Source organism: Sminthopsis crassicaudata, chromosome 1, assembly GCF_048593235.1.
Source record: "Sminthopsis crassicaudata isolate SCR6 chromosome 1, ASM4859323v1, whole genome shotgun sequence".
Lineage (NCBI taxonomy): Eukaryota > Metazoa > Chordata > Mammalia > Dasyuromorphia > Dasyuridae > Sminthopsis > Sminthopsis crassicaudata.
In genome coordinates this window covers 513,267,686-513,290,922 of record NC_133617.1, presented here as the reverse complement: position 1 = coordinate 513,290,922, position 23,237 = coordinate 513,267,686, and the positions used below count along the sequence as shown (strand labels likewise).

Here is a 23,237-nt window from a genome sequence, read left to right as displayed (position 1 = left end):
AAAATTATCATTCTTAAGTCTTCCCCATCCAAAGTTCACCCTTTCTTTTTCCCTATTTTTCTATCTATGTTTTCTGCCAATTTTTCCAAATATCCTTGCCATCCTATTCTTCTGCTATGGTTAAACATATGCATATCCACACACTTCTCTGTTGTTCTCCTTTCTTGGAAATTTCTATGTAGTCTAGATTTCTATAGATATAAATAAAAGATCACCTTAAAAGGTACCTATGCTAACTTAAAAATACTAATGCTAACAAAACATCTTTTAGATTTTGTTGTTGTTCATTTGTTTTCAGTGGTATCCAGCTCTTCATGATCCCATGAAGGCTTTCTTTGCAAAGATATGGGAGTAATTTGCTATTTCCTTCTCCAGCTCTTTTTACAGATGAGGAAACTGAAGACAATAGAGTTAAATGACTCATCCAAGATCACATAGCTAATAAATGTCTAAAGCCAGATTTGAATTTAGAAAAGTGAGTCTTCCTGACTCCAGTCCCAGCATTCTATCCACTGCCCCTTATATTTCATATACAAAAATCTTTGTTTCACCCTACTGATGATGCAAAACAAAAAAAGAGCTCATAGAAAAAGGCACTACATCTAGGATTTCATTTTTATTGGGTCTCCTACTAAGTTCTCTCTACCATTGAAAGTCAATACTTCTGCAATTTATAATCTTAGTGAACTACCCAGAACAAAGATGTCAAAGATGAACCAGTAAACCACATCCTGCCCACAACACTTCTGAATGCAGCTAAAATCAGATAAAATAGAGTCAAGAAATATTTAACAAAATAAGTAAAAACACAATAAAAGATAGATAGTATTATATTTTAAAACTAAGTTAATATGCAATGTGCATGGATTTTTATATATAATGTCCCACCCCTCCTGCGCAAGGATACCTAAATCTACTCCAGGATAGCTGACAACCAAAAGCTCTCACCTTCCTAATTTCTCCTTGCTTATCACAGAGCAGGGCCTTCATCTCTACCAATAAGGAAAGAGTTTCATTCCAATGATTTTGGAACAAATGTTACAAACTCTTTACCTTCTAGTGAGCCTTTTTCCAGTTCCTTTACCATCATACCACTGGATGATTCTTCAGAATTACAATATTACCCTAAGGGTTTACCGTTTCTCTAAAAAGGGAAACTTTGACCTTTAGGTTATTACCTTTCAGTACTAGTATTAGAAGGCAAGATTAAGTGTGCTAAGCACTAGATATAAAAAGAAAGGAAAAAAAGCACATTTGCTCCTCCACATTTTGTCTCTGTCCTTACTACTACAACCTTATTGATGAGGTTTAGATTTAGGGGACCAAAATGAAATTAGTGTTTCTGGTGGTCAGGGAGTTAAATGATAAGGTCTAGTGGCAGGTTCAGGGTTCAGGGAACCAAATGGAGAGGGTTGGCTCCCCTGCAACTCCTTGGGATTTGGTGCAAGGATAGGGAGTTTGGGGACTCCCTTCTGGCAACACAGAGGTTCTCTGTAAAAGAATTTACAGACCCGAAAACCTAGATTGATAAAAGGGTTTATTTCGGGGATTGGAAGTAAAGTTAGAAATCCTGACAGAGAGACATAAAGTCTGGTTAGGGAAATAGGTGAGAATAAAGAGAGGATGGCACTGGAAAAGAATATTCCAGTGGACAGAGGTCCTTGGCATCCCAAGCATGGCATAGCTGCAAAGAGAGAATTTTAGTTTGGCTATTTTTATAATGAGAGATTTAGCTAAAGGGGGCCTGTGGGTGGAGTCCCAAATTGGCTCCTCACTGGTTTCAGCTAGAGCTAGAATTTGAATTGAATTCAATGAGTTTCTGGACTGAGCCAACCCCACCCAGATAACAAAAAGGAAACTGTTTGTCCTTCTGGGCTGGGTCCCTCACTGAGGCAGAGTTGAAGGAGATTTTCTCCTTAGAGGATTTTCAGTTTCAGGATCTCCTCTTCATTATCACTATAGCTTCTTTTCTTTCCAGGGATGCTAGATCTAGGAATTCTCATTATTTGTCTAGATAGCTGAGCCCAGGAATTCTCCCTGATCATTCATTGCCTCCAGTTACTACCAGTTCTCAAATCAAATGCTTCCCTCATCCCCTGAGGCCTCTTTGTAAACTGCGGACAGATTCAATCCCTGCTTTTATTTTTTTATTATTTTTTTTTTGTATTTGTTGATTTTTTTTAATTATAATTTTTATTGACAGAACATATGCTTGGGTAATTTTTTACAACATTATAGCTTGCATTCACTTCTGTTCTGACTTTTCCCTTCCCTACCTCCACACCCTCCCCAAGAGGGCAAACAGTCTTATACATGTTATAGTATATCATAGATACAATATATATGTGTGGAGAACCCAATAGTTCTCTCATTGCACAGGGAGAATCGGATTCAGAAGGTAAAAATAACCTGGGAAGAAAACCAAAAATGCAAACAGTTTACACTCATTTCTCAGTGTTCCTTTTCTGGGTGTGGCTGATTCTGTCCATCATTGATCAAGTGGAACTGAATTAGATCTTCTCTTTGTAGAAGATATCCACTTCCATCAGAATACATCTTCATACAGTATTGTTATTAAAGTGTATAATGATGTCCTGGTTCTGCTCATTTCACTCAGCATCAGTTGATGTAAGTCTCTCCAAGCCTCTCTGTATTCTTCCTGCTGGCCATTTCTTACAGAACAATAATATTCCATAATATTTATATACCACAATTTACCCAACCATTCTCCAATTGATGGGCATCCATTCATTTTCCAGTTTTTAGTCACTACAAAAAGGGCTGCCACAAACATTTTGGCACATACAGGTCCCTTTCCCTTCTTTAGTGTTTCTTTGGGACATAAGCCCAGTAGTATCACTGCTGGTTCACAGGGTATGCACACTTTGATAACTTTTTGGGCATAATTCCAGATTGCCCTCCAGAATGGTTGGATTCTTTCACAACTCCACCAACAATGTATCAGTGTCCCAGTTTTCGCACATTCCCTCCAACATTCATCATTATTTTTTCCTGTCATCTTAGCCAATCTGACAAGTATGTAGTGGTATCTCAGAGTTGTCTTAATTTGCATTTCTCTGATCAATAGTGATTTGGAACATTCTTTCATATGAGTGGAAATAGTTTCAATTTCATCATCTGAAAATTGTCTGTTCATATCCTTTGACCATTTATCAATTGGAGAATGGCTTGATTTCTTATAAATTAGAGTCAATTCTCTATATATTTTGGAAATGAGACCTTTATCAGAACCTTTAACTGTAAAAATGTTTTCAGTTTGTTGCTTCCCTTCTAATTTTGTTTGCATTAGTCTTGTTTGTACAAAGGCTTTTTATTTTGATGTAATCAAAATTTTATATTTTGTGATCAATAGTGATCTCTAGTTCTTCTTTGGTCACAAATTCCTTCCTCCTCTACAAGTCTGAGAGGTAAACTATCCTATGTTCCTCTAATTTCTTTATGATCTTATTCTTTATGCCTAAATCATGGACCCATTTTGATCTTATCTTAGTATATGGTATTGGATGTGGGTCCATGCCTAATTTCTGCCATACTAATTTCCAGTTTTCCCAGCAGTTTTTGTCAAATAGTGAATTCTTATTCCAAAAATTAGGATCTTTGGTGATGGATTTATGTTTCAAGGTCATGACCACCCTATGTTCTAAATCAAAAGGAAGGGGGAGATGGTAGGTTCTTACTAAGTGCTAAGTCAGTACTTAATAAGTCTAGTTCCGGCCTTTACTAAGAATTTAACCCCTTCAAACTCCTGGGGAGGAGCTTGCATGCTTAGGAGGAGCAAGTTCATTGGTTGAAGTATTTCTTCCCAGAAGTCCTTGCGTTATCCCCCGCCCATTCTCTGGGAGGATAAAAGAGGGCGGTGGGTGGGTGGGTGGGTGGGTGTGTGTGTGGGTGTGAGAGAGAGAGAGAGAGAGAGAGAGAGAGAGAGAGGGAGAGAGAGAGAGAAAGAGAGAGAGAGAGAGGAAGACTCTCTGCTCTAGGTCAGAGCAGAGGCGGCTCTCTGGAGGAAAAAGTCTCTCCTCTAGACCAGAGGGCAATCGGCAGTTTCTGGAGACAACAGCACATTACACTTTGGGTTTGTCAAACATTAAATTGCTATAGTTATTGACTATTTTGTCTTGTGAACCTAACTATTCCACTGATCAACTGATCTGTTTCTTAGCCAATACCAAATGGTTTGGTAACTGCTGCTTTATAATATAGTTTTAAATCAGGTACAGCTAGGCCACCTTCATTTGATTTTTTTTTTTCATTAATTCCCTTGAAATTCTCCATCTTTTGTTCTTCCACATGAATTTTGTTATTTTTTCTAGGTCATTAAAATAGTTTCTTGGGAGTCTGATTGATATAACACTAAATAAATAGATTAGTTTAGGGAGTATTGTCATCTTTATTATATTAGCTCAGCTATCCAAGAGCACTTAATGTTTTTCCAATTATTTAAATCTGACTTTATTTGTGTGGAAAGTGTTTTGTAGTTTTGCTCATATAATTCCTGACTTTCCTTTGGTAGATAGATATTTTATGCTATCAACAGTTGTTTTGAATGGAATTTCTCTTTGTATTTCTTGCTGTTGGATTTTATTAGTGATGTATAAAAATTCTGAGGATTTATGTGGATTTATTTTGTATCCTGAAACTTTTCTAAAGTTATAAATTATTTCTTTTTTTTTTTTTTTTTTTTTTTTTTTTTTTAAGGCTGGGGTTAAGTAACTTGCCCAGGGTCACACAGCTAGGAAGGTTATGAATTATTTCTAATAGCTTTTTGGTAGAATCTCTGGGGTTCTCTAATTATACCATCATATCATCCTCATTACCTACTGTAATTCTTTTAATCTCTTTCTCGAGTCTTAGTGCCAATGCTAGCATTTCTAATACAATATTGAATAGTAATGGTGATACTGGGCAACCTTGTTTCACTCCTGATCTTACTGGGAAAGGTTCCAGTTTTTCCCCATTACATATGATGCTTACTGACAGTTTTAAATAAATACTCCTGACTATTTTAAGGAAAAGTCTATTTATTCCTATCCTCTTATGTGTTTTTATTAGGAATGGATGTTGGATTTTATCAAATCCTTTTTTTGCATCTATTGAGATGATCATATGGTTTTTGTTAATTTTGTTATTGATATAGTCAATTATGCTAATAGTTTTCCTAATATTGAACCAGCTCTGCATTCCTGGTATAAATCCCACTTGGTCATAGTGTATTATCCTGGGGATGATTTTCTGTAATCTCTTTGCTAATATTTTATTTAAGATTTTAGCATCAATATTCATTAGGGAGATTGGTCTATAATTTTCTTTCTCGGTTTTCAACCTACCTGGTTTAGGCATCAGTATCATGTCTGTGTCATAAAAGTAATTTGGTAGGACTCCTTCAATCCCTATTTTTTTTTTTTCAAATAGTTTATATACCATTGGAGTTAATTGTTCTTTAAATGTTTGGTAGAATTGTAAATCCATCTGGTCCTGGGGATTTTTTCTTAGTGAGTTGGTTAATAGCTTGTTCTATTTCTTTTTCTAAAATGGGATTGTTTAGACTATTTATTTCTTCCTCTGTTAATCTGGCCAAGCTATATTTTTGAAGGTATTCTTCCATTTCATTTAAGTTATCAAATTTATTGGCATAAAGTTAGCAAAGTAACTCCTAATTATTACTCTAATTTCCTCTTCATTAGTGGCGAGTTCTCCCTTTTCATTTTTAAGCCTAACAATTTGATTTTCTTCTTTCCTTTTTTTAATCAGATTTACTAAGGGTGTGTCTATTTTGTTGGTTTTTTCATAGAACCAAATCTTAGTTTTATTAATTAATTCAATAATGTTTTACTTTCAATTTTATTGATCTCTCCTTTTATTTTTAGAATTTCAAGTTTAGTGTTTGAGTGGGGGGTTTTAATTTGTTCTTTTTCTAGCATTTTTAGTTTCAAGTCCAATTCATTAATCTTCTCTTTTTCTATTTTATGCAAATAGACCTCTAGAGATATGAAATTTCCCCTTATTACTGCTTTGGCTGTTTCCCATACATTTTGACATGACATTTCATTATTGTCATTTTCTTGGGTGAAGTTATTATGTCTATGATTTGCTGTTTCACCCAATCGTTTTTTAGTATGAGATTCTTTAGTTTCCAATTATTTTTTGGTCTATTTCCTCCTGGCTTTTTATTTTTTTGTTGTTGTTGTTCTTATTGGATTTTCTTTCTTTTTTCTTTTTTATTAATTTTATAATTATAACTTTTTGACAGTACATATGCATAGGTAATTTTTTACATTATCCCTTATACTCGCTTCTGTTCTGAATTTTTCCCCTCCTTCCCTCCACCCCCTCCCCTGACAGCAGGTATTCCCATACATATTAAATATCTTATAGTATATTAGGTACAATATATATGTGCAGAACCAAATTTTTTTGTTGTTGTTGTTGCAAAGGAAAAATTGGATTCAGAAGGTAAAAATAATCTGGGGAGAAAAACAAAAAATGATAACAGTTTACACTCATTTCCCAGTGTTCCTTTTCTGGGTGTAGCTGATTCTGTCCATCATTGATCAATTGAAATTGGATTAGATCTTCTCTATGTTGAAGATATCCACTTCCATCAGAATGCATCTTCATACAGTATTGTTATTAAAGTGTATAATGATCTCCTGGTTCTGCTCATTTCACTCAGCATCAGTTGATGAAAGTCTCTCCAAGCCTCTCTGTATTCATCCCACTGGTCATTTCTTACAGAACAATAATATTCCATAACATTCATATACCATAATTTACCCAACCATTCTCCAATTGATGGGCATCTGTTCATTTTCCAGTTTCTAGCCACTACAAAAAGGGCTGCCACAAACATTTTGGCACATACAGGTCCCTTTCCCTTCTCTAGTATTTCTTTGGGACATAAGCCCAGTAGTATCACTGCTGGTTCACAGGGTATGCACACTTTGATAACTTTTTGGGCATAACTCGAGATTGCTCTCCAGAATGGATGGATTCTTTCACAACTCCACCAACAATGCATCAGTGTCCCAGTTTTTCCACATCCTCTCCAACATTCATCATTATTTGTTCCTGTCATCTTAGCCTGGCTTTTTATTGAATGTAATTTTCATTGCATTGTGGTCTGAAAAGGATGCTTTTTCTGCCTTATTGCATTTGAGTTTAAGGTTTTTATGTCCTAATACATGGCCTATTTTTGTACAGGTTCCATGAACTGCTGAGAAGAAAGTATGCTCCTTTCTGTCTCCATTTAGTTTTCTCCAAAGATCTATCATATCTAATTTTTCTAGTATTCTATTTACCTCTTTGACTTCTTTTTTTATTTATTTTGTGGATTGATTTATCTAATTCTGAGAGTGCAAGTTGAGATCTCCCACTATTATAGTTTTGCTGTCTATTTCTTCTTTCATATCTCTTAATTTCTCTTTTAAGAATTTAAATGCTATACCACTTGGTACATATATGTTTAATATTGATATTGCTTCATTATCTATGCTACTCTTTAGCAAGAAATATTGCCCTTCCTTATCTCTTTTAATTAGATCAATTTTTGCTTTTGCTTGATCTGAGATCAGGATGGCTACCCCTGCTTTTTTACTTCACCTGAAGCATAGTAGATTCTGTTCCAATCTTTTACCTTTACTCTGTAAGTATCACCCTGTTTTAGGTGTGTTTACTGCAAACAACATATTTTAGTATTCTGGCCTTTAATCTGTCTGCTAACTGCTTCTTCTTTATGGAGGAGTTTACCCCATTCACATTTATAGTTAAAATTACCAATTCTGTATTACTTGCCATCTTGTTAACCCCTGCTTATGCTTTTCTCCTTTCCTTCCCCCTTATCCCCCTCTTCAGTATTAAACTTGCTTCTCACAGCCCTCCCTTTTTAGTATCCCTCCCCCATCTTAGAGTTTCTCCCCCTATCTTATCCCCTTTTCTCACAATTTCTGTATTCCCTTTGGTTTAGCTTACTCCTTCCATTCCCACTTTTCAATGAAGTGGGAGAAGTTTCACCATAAATCAAATATTTCTAATATTTTTTTCTTTAAGCCAATTCTGATGGCAGTACGATACACAGTATATTCATTCCCTTCCATTCTTTCTCTCAGATATAATAGGCTTCCTTTGCCTCTTTGTGAGATGTAGTACCCTAACTTTGCCCTTTTCTGGGTACAATTTCCTTTCCACCTCTAGTTTCTAGAACAATGTATACATGTGTTCTTTATATATCTTTATAGCAGAAATATAGTTCCCAAGATTTTTTTTTTACCTTTTTAGGTTTCTCTTGAGTTCTATATTTGTAGATCAAACTTTTTGTTTAGATCCAGTTTTTTCATCAAGAATAGATGAAATTCACTTATTTCATTGAATGTCCATCTTCTTCCCTAGAAATAGATGCTCATTGTTTCTGGGTAAGATATTTTTGGCTGTATACCAAGTTCCTTAGTCTTTCAGAATATATTCCAGGCCCTTCAATCCTTTAATGTGGATGCTGCTAGTCCTGGGTAATCTTTATTGTGGCTCCTCCATATTTGAATTGATTTTTTTCTAGCAACTTGCAGTATTTTTTCCTTTGTATGATGGTTCTGGAATTTGGCCACTATATTTCTTGGTGTTTTGATTTTAGAGTCCCTTTCAGTAAGTGATCAATGAATTCTTTCAATTTCTATTTTACCTTCTGTTTCTTTTTTTTTGGGGGGGGGTAAGAAATTATTTATTTATTTCTTTTTTTTTTAACTATTTTTTAAATTAATTTTTATAATTATAACATTTTCTTTGACAGTACATATGCATAGGTAATTTTTTTTAACAACATTATCCCTTGTACTCCCTTCTGTTCCGAGTTTTTCCCCTCCTTCCCTCCACCCCCTCCCCTAGATGGCAGGCATTCCCATACATATTAAATATCTTATAGTATATCCTAGGTTTACCTTCTGTTTCTAAAACATCTGGGTAGTTCTCTTTGATAATTTCCTGGAAAATAGTGTCCAGGCTCTTTTTTTCATCATGTTTTTCAGGGAGTCCAATAATTCTCAGATTGTGTCTCCTGGATCTATTTTCCATATCTGTTGTTTTCCCAAGAAGATATTTGACATTTTTTTTCTATTGTTTCATTTTTTTGGTTTTGCTTGACTGATTCTTGGTGTTTCCTCAAGTCATTCAATTCCATTTGTTCAATTCTAATTTTCAATTAAGTATTTTCTTCACTCACTTTTTAAATATCTTTTTTCTAATTGTCCAATTGAGTTTTTAAGTGAGTTGTTTTGTTCTGTGGAATTTTTTTTCCATTTTGCCAATTTTAGTTTTTAGAGAGCTATTTTCTTTTTCCAATTCACTAATTCTGTTTTTTAGGGATTTTATTTCTTTATCCACTCTATCTTTAAATGAGTGGGATGACTTATCCAGACTCTCTTGCCAAGCTTCCCTTTTCTTTTCTCATTTTTCTTCTAGCTTTCTTGTGAGAGCCTTTTTAATTTCTTCCATGAGAGTCTTGTGTGCTGAGGACCAGATGATATTCCCCTTTGGGGATTTATCTGGAGATAGTCTGTTTTTAGTCTCTTCAGGGTTTAAAGCAGTGGTCCTCAAACTTTTTAAATAGGGGGCCAGTTCAGTGTCCCTCAGACTGTTGGAGGGCCGGACTACAGCAAAAACAAAAATTCAGACTCTGTCTCTGCCCTCAGCCCATTTGCCATAATCCTGTGGACTGCATAAACATCCTCAGCCTGCCACATCTGGCCTGTGGGCTGTAGTTTGATAACTTCTGATTTAAAGTTTGCTCTCTATCCATATAGAAGCTATCAATAGTTAGGATGTTCTTTAATTTTTTGCTTATTTTGTCAAAGAAGAGTCAAAGAAAACAAACTAACAAGAAAAATAAATGGTCTTTTTTTTGGGAGGGGGGGTGTCGCTGGATGGTATTACCAAGCTTCCTCTACAGACAGTAGGGGGCAGCAGCGAGGCATTAGCAGGACAGCAATGGCTGTGCTGTCTGTGTTCTGAGACTCTGAGAGCATGCTGAATCACTGTGGGTGGGTGTGGCCAGGTCCTGAGAGACCCTAGCTTTCAGGGTTATAGTCTTCACCCAAGCAGCTTCTCTGCTTGTCTACTAACTTGCTGCCAGAGCAAAGTAGCCAACACTGTGTTAAAGCTCTCTCCAGAGAAACAGCTGAGATTACACCCTTCCCCCGCTTGGGTCTGCTCAGCTGTGAGCTGCCTGACTTTGCTGTGTTGCTGTTGTTTGCCTTCAGTTTGTGCCCGATCTAAAACCGTCCCCATCCGCAAGCAAAAACAGACCTTTTCTGGCTACTTTCGAGGATATCTTCTCTTGGTAATTATTTGTGGGGTTTTTTTTTTTTTTTTAGTCAAGCACTAATTCCAAGGCTTGTCATGAGATAAATTATTCTGAGAGAAAAAGTGGAGTTTCAGCAAATGTGTGCATCCTCTCCGCCATCTTGGCCGGAAGTCCAATCCCTGCTTCTTCATAGATACAATCTTTGGGGCTTATCTGGCTAGGTTTGGAGTTGGGAAGGACCTGACATATGACTATATTCATCTCATTGTTTCACTATCTGGTCCTTTTAGAAATCTCTCTAGTTAGCTCCCATTTTTAGAAATGAATTCTCAAGTTGCAATTCAGATCTAAGATAACCAAATTTAAGCAAATCAGACCCCAAGACTTAAGTCAACAAATTCTCAGTCCAAGAATATACACCATTTCGAAATCATCTAGTAAGTGTGACCAAAGTCTCAAATGAAATGATGATAGGGAACTTATATAGATATCAAAGTTACAAATTAAAGGCATCATCCTATAAACTCATCATGACAAACAGTCTCTTTTACAAAATAACAATGTCACCAGCTGTCATCATCAATAACCTTCAAGTTCCAAATCATCTCCATCCATTCACTTGCATTGTCATTGACCAAAGAATATACAGTTAGAACAAAATAAGGAGAGAGAAGAGGTAAAGCAGACCAATAAGAATGGCTTTTTCATTTAAAATAAAGTTTTATTCTATTTTTAAAAGGCAAAATTTATTCATAGCTCTAGGGCTATCTTAAAAACACAAACAATTAAATTAAGTTGTCAAATCAAGAAGCATTTATTAAGTGTCATATTTATTAATATGACAAGTACTGTGCTTATTACTACAGGTACAAATAAGTCCCTGCTCCCAGTTTAATAAGGGAGACATGCAAAAAAATTGCTTGCAAACAATAAAAACTGGAGATTTCAACAGAGGGAAGACACTAGCATTAAGGAAGACTGAGGTTTCTTGCAGATAGTGGAATTTTAAATGGGATTTAGTGGAAATCAGGAAAGTTAAGTGACGGAGGTGAAGATAGAGAGCATTCCAGGAGAAAAAACAACCAGCAAAAACACAGAATCAGGAGTGTCTTGTATGAGGAATAACAAGGAGGTCAGTGTCACTAAATTACAAAGTATATGGATGAAAATGAGGTGTAAGAAACAAGAAGGGAAGTGTGACAAAAATTATCTGGGAATCCAAAGAGTAGGTCCTGCTTCCAATAACTAATCAATGCTGAGTTAGAAAAATGCAATTATACTCAGAACACAGGCTGCACTAAACCTATTCATCTGTCTGTGAGTCTAGTGCATACGAGTTTAAGTAACCATATATAGAAGATGAATACATAAGCAGGATAGGTACAATAAAATATTACAAAGAGAAAAAGGGGAAGATGAGGATTTTTACTTCAGGAAGCAAATAACAGAAGGGAAAGATAAGGATATATGTAACTGGAAAATCAAGGACCTTCAGACAGTTTCAGGAAGATCAGGATAGAGTCAGCACAGTGAAATATAAGAAGCCTGAGCCAGCCACATTATGAAGAAATCAGGTAATGAAGGACTTTAAATAATAATAGAGAATAATGCATTTTATTCTAGAGATAATAAGGAACCACTGAAGTTTATTGAATAAGGGAAAGATCAGATTTCCTCTTTAGTAAGATGAATTTGATAGCTGACTGGAAGATAGACGTGACAAGGACAGCCACCAAAATGCTATTGTAATAGTCCAGGAGTGAGATAAATATTTACTAAACACCTATAATGTGCCAGTTATGGTGCTAAGTATTGGGGATACAAGTAAAAAAAAAAAAAAGATGATCCTGCCCTTAAGGAGCTTACAATGTAATAAGGGAAGACAATAAAGAATGGAAGCTGAAAAACAGAGGGGATGACCAAGGAGTGATGTTTGAGAAGTATGGAGCATACAGGGACAATTATAAGGTGCAGTGGATAGAGTCCTGGACTTCAAATGTGGTCTCATGTAGAGGGCTAGAACTCTGAAAATGTGTACTTGAATCTAGGTCAGCATGGTATTTATAGTTAAGTACCTATTCAATGTGAGTTAATGGTTCTCTATGGTGATATAATGGTTGTATTGCTCAGTGTGGTATAGGGATGTAATCGTACTGAAGTATTTAAGGACTGGGACAACTGGGAACTTCTCTCAGACACAAACAAATATTGATGTATTGATATATTGATATATTACTTTTTAATTCTTCACTTTATGACTCACTACTCCTCTAGACTGTAAGCTCCACTAGGTCTTTTTATTTCCCACATTCCCACATTTAGTAATATGCTGTGTCCTTAGAAGTAGTAAATAAAAACTTAATTGATGGGTTGATTGATTCAATGAGGCAGGAAATTGTATGACATACTAACTTCTACTGACCAGGCTGGAGTAGAAAATAGGAATATATCTTGTTAAAAATATATTATTTTTCTTTCTCATTGTTTTTATATGATCTTGACTTCTGATTTCATCACTCAATAAAATTTTCTTTCTCCAAAGTTACCAATGATATCTTAATTGACAACTTTAACAATCTTTACTCAATCTTGATCCTTCTTGATATCTCAGTAGTCTTTAATACTGTCACCTTCTTCATCTTAATACTCTCTTCTCCCTTGGTGTACATAACACTGCTCTCTCCGGGTTCTCCTCTTACCTATCTGGTCACTCCTTTTTAGTCTGGTTTTCTGTACCTCCTTTTCTGTTAATAGTGTATAATGTTCTGGTTTTGCTTTCTGGAGGTCCTCCAAATGGGCCTTGGTTTCAATAGAATAAGCACCACAAGAATAGTCAGGAATAAAGTCCAAAATCTTGTCTCCTTCACAGTCTGTCTCCTTCAGAGTCTGTCTCCTTCACCTGGGGCCCCACTATCTTTCTGAGGGACCTTCAGATGGATCTTGGTCTTAGTAGAGGAATTCAGGAAGCAGGAGAGCCACCAGAGGCTGGTCAAGTCTTCTTTGTCAAAGTGCAGGAGGCAGGAGAGCCACCATGAGGCTGATGAAAGATGGTTGAATTTTTCCTCAGTTTAAATACTCTATTACAATTACACCAACTGTAGAACTATTACATCACCATTCTAAGTACTAAGAATATGTAAACTAGATAATCATTGTCTTATCAGTTCCACTGAGATAAGACCTTGTTGTAGGATTAAATCAATCATACTGAACTAGAGAACTCACATGCTAAACTAAATAACCATTGTCTTATCAATTCCACTGAGTTAACACCTTATTGTAAGAATCCTTGTTTCAAATACATTTCTCCAGGGTTCTGGCCCATTACACAGTGAATCTCTCCAAAGGTTCTATCTTATACCCTCTTCTCATCTCCTTTTATACTATTTCACTTAATAATCTCATCAGTTCCCATAGATCAGTTATCAATATCATGATAATTTGAAAATCTATTTATCTGGTGCAAAACTCTTGTATGAGGTCCAGTTTTGCATTGTGTATCTTGAATCGGATCCCTTGACACTTAAACTGTCCAAAACTAAACTCATTATCTTTCTCCCTGTAGCCTTCCTTCTTAATTTCCCCATTATTCTTGTGACCACTTCCCTCTCAGTCACCATAGTTTGCAACATAGGAATCATCACTTTCTCACCATTCATATTCAATGAGCTGTCAAGTCCAATTGATTCGACTTTCATAACAATATTATATGTTAATGTATGAGGGATCTGTGACTTCATCCCTACAGTGAACAACTAGATCATAAAGACAGATCATAAAGCACTATTATAAGATATTTTCATTTTTGTGATACCATATCTACATTAGTAAAATGAATTTCTAGTGAGGAAACATCTACCACCAATGTTGTTATTCAGTTATTTTAATCATGTCTGACTCTTCATAACTCCAATTGGGGTTTTCTAGGCAGAGATACTGAAGTGATTTGGTATTTCCTTCTCCATCTTATTTTACAGATGAGGAAACTGAGGCAAACAGGGTGAAGTGATTTGGGTCACATAACTAGAAGTCCACGAGTCTATCTGTTACCCTACTAATATACTGGGTTAGTTTATTAATTAAGATTATTATAAACATAAATATATATACAAATATATATGTGTATATGTACATATACATATACACATGTATATGTAAAATCAAATATATTTATATAAACATAATATTAATATAGTTAACATAAACATGGCATTAATAAATAATATTGAATATATAATTACATAATGTTAAACATGAACATAATTGATCAGTAGATTAGTAATTGTATATGTACAAATGTTATATAAATATACTGATATTTCTACAACAGGGTTGTTGTGAGGATCAAATAAAATAATCCATACTTGATTGCTAGGGACAAATAGTAGCTCAAAAATAAAAACATTGGACCTAGAGTAAGAAAAATATGAATTTAAATCCAAATTCATAATCCTTGTCAAGTCACTTAACCTCTCTGTCTTCTATCTCCGTTTCCACAACTATAAAATTGAGATAATAAAGCACCTACTTCCCAGGGATTATTGTGAAGATCAAATATAATACTTATAAAGTACTTAGTACAGTGCCTATCACATAGTAGGTTCTTTAAAAATGCTTGTTCCATAAAGAAGATCCAACTCACTTCCAGTTGATCAGTGATGGACAGAAACAACTACACCCAGAGAAGGAACAATGGGAATTGAATGTAAAATATTAGCACTACTGTCTGTCTACCCAGGTTACTTATACCTTCGGAATCCAATTCTTAGTGTGCAACAAGAAAATTGGATTTACACACATATATTGTGTCTAGGTTATACTGTAACACATGTAATATGTATGAGATTGCCTGTCATCTAGGGGAGGGAGTAGAGTGAAGGAGGGGAAAATTTGGAAAAATGAATACAAGGGATAATGTTATTTTAAAAAATATTACTCGTGCATATGTACTGTCAAAAAAATTTATAATAAAAAATTAATTTTAAAAAATAAATTAAAATACTTGTTCCTTTCCCATTTAGATATGCCACTTCTTTGCCAAAGGATTATTCTCTTCCAACACTGATTTAATGAGAAGTCTCACATGCCAGGTCTCCAGATGGATACACATGCTATAGCTTCATTGTTAGAATAAGTCTCTCATACATAGGCGTTCATAATTACTAGGTTAAATCTATTGGCTCCTTCAAATTAATAGGCCTGAGATTTAAAACAGACAAGAACTGCCACAACACTTCCAAGTGTTTGGAAAGCTCTAGCTGGTTGTTTATTCATTTTCCATGAGATTTAATGTACTGTTTACCTTTCTTTAGAATCAAGTCTTTAGTTGACAATGCTCTATGAAAACAAAATATCCCTCTTCTGTCTTGAAAAAGAACATTTTGCCTTTGTTCTATCTCAGCACTTTTTTTTTTCAAAGAATAAAAATTACATTTTACTCTGAGTTTTACACACAGGTCTGCCAAAATCATTTTATTTAATATTAATCCACTATCCAACCAGTTTCTAGTTTAATGAAAAGATAGCTAAGCCAGCACAGTCCCTCCCACAGTATCATGTCTTTGTATAAATATTCTTTGCCAAGATGATTTGAGGTAACATATATATAAGAATCTTGAAAAAGGAAAACATTATAATATGTTAAAAAAACAACTTTGGGTTAGCATTCCAAAACAAGTTACTACTAAATTAAGGAACTTGGATATTCCTTACAGATTGATCAAGAATCCTGAGAGGTCCTGGATTCAAATCCTGCCTCAAATATGTATTAGCTGTGAGATCTTGGGGAAGTCATTCAAACTCTGTCTTCTGCCTCAGTTTCCTCATCCATAAAATGTAGATAATATTAACATCTACCTGACAGGGTTGTTGTGAAAATCAAATAAGAGAATCAGTGCCTAACACATAATAAGTGCTTACTAAATGCTTATTCTCTTCTTTTCCCACAAATAACTGACAAAAAAGAATCCCTACTCTCAAGAAATTTACATTCTAATAAGTACCTATTTCTCAAAATTGTTATAAGCATAAGTGCTTTGCAAAATTTAAAATACTAGCTATTTTTTTTAATCAAAAGTTATCCCTGGGATCAATATTTAAATCCTTTTTCAATGAAGATGAGTAGGTTATCAAGCCAATTGTTTCAAGGAATGAGGAAGGCAAAACTCTTAAACCTTAATTTATCTTCTTACCTTTAGTTCGAACTTTGATTATCACTCAATCAATGACCTTTTAATCACTACCATTTAAGCTATGTAAGGAGACACATCTGGAAAGGCTTTTGGAGTAGAGAAAATATTATTTCTTAATATTTTCAATGGAACTAAAAAGGAAGTTTTTAAATGTGCTTCCAAAATTCCCATCTTCCCTTGATGATTTTTATTCTTTTTATCACTCCCTTTCCATTCAATCTCTGCTTCTTCAAAAGAAGCTTATCCTAACTTCTTTGAATTTTGAAGCTCCATTCTGTCTCTTTACACTTCCTTGTTTCTCTCTTGCATTTGTCTCACATTTGTATCTCTGAAATAAAACAAAAATACATTTTTGAGACTGGGTATAATAAAGCATACATATACAATTAATACAGTATTATGTATTGATTTATTAAAATTAAATATTATATTAATAGATTCCCAAATAGCAAATAATGAGGACACTAAAGGGAGATAGTCAATAAATACTCATCATCTAAATACAAGAAGAATCATTGGAATGAAGAAATCATTACACTGAAAAGTCATCCCAGTGAAAATCAATTCCTTTTTCTTATTTAAATACCAGTGAAATTATTAAAATTTAAATGTGTCTAATTTGTCAATATGAAAACATTCAGTAATTAATCAATTGGGCAGTTATATGCTGCAGTGAATAGAGAACCAGGCCTATTTTTTCATCTTTCAGAATTCAAATCTAGATTCAGATAGTTACTAGTTAATGTAACCCTGAACAAGTCTCTTAACCCTGTTTGTCTCAGTTTCCTACTCTGTAAAATGATCTGGAGAAGGAAATGACAAACCACTCTAGTATCTTTGCCAAGAATATCCAAATGGGGTCATTGAGAGGCAGACGTGACAGAGAACAACTGAACAACAAAAGTAATCACTTATCTTTTAGTTCTGAAAGAGCATATTTTTTTACCTTTAAGCTCTATAATAAATATAATAAACCATAAATAAGTCCAAAGGACACCTTGGAATTCCTTTCCAAATTTCCCTCAACATTTTCTCTAATAAATAAGATTATGTAATTATTGTCAGTTTTTTATAGCATGTTTTCTTTCTTATGAGCAATCCTTTCTTGCTCCCTTTCTTTCTTTTCAAACACAGATAGTCATTTGGTCTTTTTTCTAGGGTAACAAATTAGAATTGTTTTGATATCTGAATCTATTTTATAAAATATATTTCTTTTTGCAGTTTACATAACTGTTGCTTGATTAGCCTAAAAACTAAGCTAGGCAAAATAATTGATTTGCTCAAAGATGGACAATTGTCCAAGGATGAAAAATATATCCCATGATGGAATACTGAAAGGACTTCTCAGGGCTAGGCTGTCTAAGAAAGGAGGAAATACTTCCCCAAAGCAAAGAATTTTCAAAAATCTCTCTGCTCTAGAGATGGGCTTTGAGGCCTTTTCAAGGAATGTTTTTAAACTAGCAATTATGTAGCATTTTAAGGTTAGCAAAGCACTTTATGAATATCTCATTTTATACTTATAATAATTCTGGGAGGTAGGTCTTATTAAAATGCAAATTCTTTGAGGGAGAAACTATATTATATTAATGGGAAAGGAAGGGAATAAACATTTATATAGCACTTATGTGTCAGGCACTGATTATTTCATTTGAGACTCATAATAACCTTGTGAGGGAGTTGCTAATAATAATCAGGACCCAAGCTCAGTGGGAAGGGAGGGCCATAGTCCAGGCAAGACAAAGGGACAAGGGAAAATGTGATTGCTCTCTATCCCTAGGACTTTCCTTTCTCTTGAGGCCTTGCCTTCTTAAAAATCCCTTCAGAAATAAGCTTGGAACTTTTAGTTAAGCAACAAGAAGGAACTTAGATATCTTAGATATCTCCTCTAGGGATATCATTATGGAAGTGAGTAAGTAGAGAGGTAGAAGCTGAAAAGCAAGAGAGGAGATATTGTGCCCCTGTTGGAGCAAGAACTTATATCTAAGAACTTAGAGAAGCCCAGTTCTGCCACAAAAATCTCAAAAAATATTTTTAAATGACCCCAGAAACTCCAGTGATAAAGAAAACCAAAAAGCAACAGAAACAGGCTGCCCTATTCAGTTTAGGAGCGCATAGGAAGCTTCCAGGAGTCTTTGCTTTGGAGATTTCTCAAGAGATAACATTATGGAAGATAGCATGAGTAAGTAGAGAGGTAGAAGTTAAAAAGCAAGAGAGATATTGTACTAAAGAAACCACCTGGGCAAAGAATTGGAAATTGAGAGGTTGATCAATTGGGGAATGACTGAATGAATTATGGAATGGAGTTATGAAGGAATATTATTGCTCTATAAAAAATGATAAGCAGGATGTTTTCAGAAAAACCTGGAAAATCTTCCATGAACTCAAGGAAAGTGAAATGTACTGTGTACATTGTGGGATGTATTTGTGGGATGGTCAGCTGTGAATGACTTTGCTATTCTCAGCAATATAAGGATCCAAGATAACTCTGAAGGATTTAAGACAAAAATTGCTATCCATATCTGGGAAAAAATGATTATGCCTAAATACAAACTGAAGCATATTTTTTAAACTTTCTTTTTTTCCTTGAAGTTTTTTGGGGAGCAGGAGAGATCAATGTTTTCTTTTGCAACATGACTTTTATGGAAATATTTTGTGCTTCACATGAACCTTCTCAATGGGGGTGTATGGGGAAGAAGAGGAAGAAACTGGAACTCAAGATTTTAAAAACAAGTATAAAAAATTGTTTTACACATAACAGAGAAAATAAAATATTTAAAAGAAAAAAAAAAAAACAAAAAACAAAAGGAACCACCTGGAATTCAGGTAAACTAGCCCCAAATCCACAGATCCAGGAAGAGAAGCTACACATGGAAGCCAAAGTAAAGAAGCCAAAAAGTGATAGAGATGGGGAAGTCTGCACAGAGAGACTGAAAATGATCATGGGCTCTAAAAATGGTAAATCTGGAGGTAGATCCTGACAAATCTTTCAGAAAAGAAGCAAGAACAGAACTAACCTCTAAAAGTCACTGTGGAGGGAGATATAGTCATGCGATTTTATGATCATTAGTAGTCCTAGGAAGAGTCAGGGGCAGTTTAGTTCCTGAGTGCCTGCAATAGGAGATTCCAAACAGGACATTCTGGGGCAGCTAGATAGTGCAGTGGACAGAGCACTTGGCCCCAGACTCAGAAGAATTTGAGTTCAAATCAGGCTTCAGACACTTATTAGCTATGTCATCCTGAGCAAGTCATTTAAAAATTATTATCTCTCCCTAAAAAATAAGTTAAATAAATAGGTAATCTGGAACCTCAAATCCTGAGGTTTATCAGCACTACACGTGGGAATGGTACCAAATCCTTAGAGGGGATAATACAAGGAGAAAAAGATAGAGTCTGGTCAAGGCAAGAACCAGTACTGAACTAACAAATGACCTAGATAGGAGCTGAGAACTGAGGCAGAGGATGGGGTCTAATACCAACCACTTCATCTCAATCAGCAATGGTAGCAACATCCAGCCTATATGAAGAGAGAAGCAAATAAATTTTATCTAAGTCATCCAAGGGAATGGGCCAAGCACAAAATCCCAAAGCAATAACTTAAGCTGCAAATATGAAGTAACTGAAGAAAACATCAAAAACAATGAATACAGAAAGGAATCCCAAGAAGGAATTTCATAAAGAGAGAGAAATTCACCCAACACCTCAAGCAGAGCCTAGTACCATTAAAAACAAAACAAAACAAAACCAGAAAGCTGCCTTGACTACAAAAACTACAAGAGTGATTATAAGAAATTAAATGAAATTATAAATGAAATGAAAGTTCAAGGGGAAGTTAAAAAAAAAGAATAAATTGCTTAGAAGAGGAGGTAGAAATATTGTCTTAAAGAAAGAGACATTCAGCCAGAAAAAGAGAGGATTTAAATAATCTCAGAAAAAGAATTCAAAAGAATTTCTGAAAGAAAATAAAGGAAAAAAACCAAGATCAGATGGAGCTACAAGTAAATATTATCAAACTATTGAAAGTTAAGCTGACTCAGTGATCCATTGTTCCCAATTCTGCTTATCAATCAATGTTGGAGCTATTTATCATATAAAGATCATTTCCTACATATTAAACAGTATATATAGGCAATTGGTGAAGAACTAAGACACATTAGGACATTCAATTTTGCTGACATGGATATTTCCAAATTGTCATTATCTCATTACAAAAGTTATCAATAAAATCTGCTTCATCTTTAAAAATCTTCTTGATCTCTAGTGATTAGAATTTAAAATGTGTTGCTACCTTGATTGTTACCTTTAATATAAAAATTCTCGGAATTTTCTCTTTACTGACTTTTTGCCCTTGTTAATAAGAGCAAAAATCTGAACAAGGTATTTTTCCTTTTAACAAAACATTCAAAGAATAACTAATTCTAATAATTATCACTTTCTTGTAGCTAACATGACAGCTTACCTTAAAAAAAAAATCACTTCCTTTTTTTTTTTTTTTTAATTTCTCAAGATAACTAATGAAGGAAGAAGGAAGGAAGGAAGGAAGGAAGGAAGGAAGGAAGGAAGGAAGGAAGGAAGGAAGGAAGGAAGGAAGGAAGGAAGGAAGGAAGGAAGGAAGGAAGGAAGAAAAAACAAAGTGAGCTATGTTATCAAGGTCTCTCACTGTATCTAGAGCCATCTCCAGTCATCCTGATCTATATCTTTCCACTGAACCCAGATTCTCCAGAGGAGAAAGTAAGACTGGTGATTTTGTACAGCCCTTCCTCATTTAAATCCAATTTCTTTCATGTCATGATATCACCCATCTCATGTCATGGTCCTCTTCAAGAATGAAGGACAAACAACATAGAGAGACTCAAATATATAATGTTTGCTCATATAGGCACTTACATATATAGAGAGAAACTTAGACACATTGAGTTTCACCTACATGAAGACAGACATATGTCAACACACTTGAAAAAACAGACATACAAGCACTCATGGACTAAGACTCATATATATCTACAGGTGGTGTGCTCACATACAGAACAATAAACACATAGATATATGCTCAGAAAAGCATACAGGCATTTATATATATTACTACAGTAAGACATATACAACAAGACATTTATGTACTCATATAGACATACAAAGACTAATGCTTACACAGCTGTAAATACTCATACACACAGACATCTATGCACATAGACACATGTATAAATATACATGTAAACATCCAGATATACATATACATTTATGTATGAAAATTTACACAGAATTGGGCATTTCACCCACATGAGCATTCATACATAAAAACACCCAGAAGCATTAAAAGGTGCTTATACACAGAGAAAGAAATTAAGATAGGTGGATAGACAATTGAATACATGGAAAAATAAAATACTCACACTTTCAAACACAGAAACAGTCTCATCCTTATACACACACACACACACACACACACACACACACACACACACTCATTTACCCAAAAACACACATCTATAACAGACACATTCATATGGAGATAGATATAGACACACAGACACATACATACATACCTACAACTGTGGTTAAAGTAGACATAACATTATGCCTCAGACAAAATTAAAGATGAGCTTACACAAAGCTATGATTTCCAAACTACTGAAGTTCTGAAACACAGATTTCTTTTTCAAAACATGAATCTCCTTTAACCATATTCATAAATGATGAGAGAGGGAAGAATTTTAAAACCAGAATAAGCCCCAAATCTTCCCCAGTTTCCCCAGTCCAACACATGACTCATATCCCAAAGAAAACGAAATGTTTACAGAAAGATTCCCAAGAGAAACAAGTATGCTTTTCCCAAAATCCATTCAGTCAAAATTATAAAGCCTCAATCTTTTCTTTCAAGCATTGTTTTCCATAATCACCTTATTTTGAAAACTAAAATAATATTTCTTTCTCCTTTTCCCTCCATTCTGCAGACTTCAGTTTCTCTGACAGATTTGTGTGTTCTTTCCCAAAGAGAGTAATGGATTAAATGAGTTCTTATAATCCCTGCAAGACCTACAATTATATGTGTTGCTGTTTGGTTTATTGGTTTGAAATGTGGAAAAAATAATATATGTTGCATTATCCAACTCCTGGATATATAAAACAAAGACTTCTAGATTCTAATTTTTATAGAATGCTAAGACCAGACTATCAAAGTATCAGGTTTCAATTTGAAACATACCGAGCTAAAGTTACTGTAGAAGTTTTTTCATAAATTCCTCATGTACTGCCTATAACTATGGTAAGGCAATTAGTCTTTGTCCAAGGGCACTAAAATTTGTTGTTGTTCATCACTTTTGAAGAGGACATCATGAGGTGATATTTTGATATAAATGTGAACTGAATTTAGGTAAGGCAGAGTCATGAGCTTCACTTACCCTCCCAGAGTTGTTGAAAGTCCAGTGGCAAGACAAAAGTCAGGATGACCAATGATGTTCCAGGATGCAATGAACAACCTTGGCAACATCAATATCTGGCCAAGCTCTAAGCATTCCACAGGACCTGTATCTGCCACTTTCATGTCCATTGGAACAAATTGTTCTCATCTGCCCATTCTGCTGGAGGAAATCTTCAAAATGCTTTGGGTAGATATCCTAACTAACCAATAGGAAAGCTGTTGAGTATTATCAATCTGCTTTAACCCACCTACAAAAATAGTTTTACCAGAACGTGGCCATTAGAGATGCTAATTTTTTTTGAGCCACTGGTATTGTTGTTCATCC

At 34.8% G+C, this 23,237-nt stretch overlaps 1 long non-coding RNA gene across 1 annotated transcript in view; it reads right to left on the bottom strand.

Moving 5' to 3' along the window:
• Positions 1-16,669: 16,669 nt before the first annotated feature.
• The window catches only part of LOC141550717 (uncharacterized), a 38,119-nt gene continuing 31,551 nt past the window's right edge, over positions 16,670-23,237 (bottom strand). The window contains exon 2 of the long non-coding RNA XR_012484669.1: positions 16,670-16,825. This is a non-coding gene — a long non-coding RNA (uncharacterized LOC141550717). The remainder of the gene's footprint in view (positions 16,826-23,237) is intronic.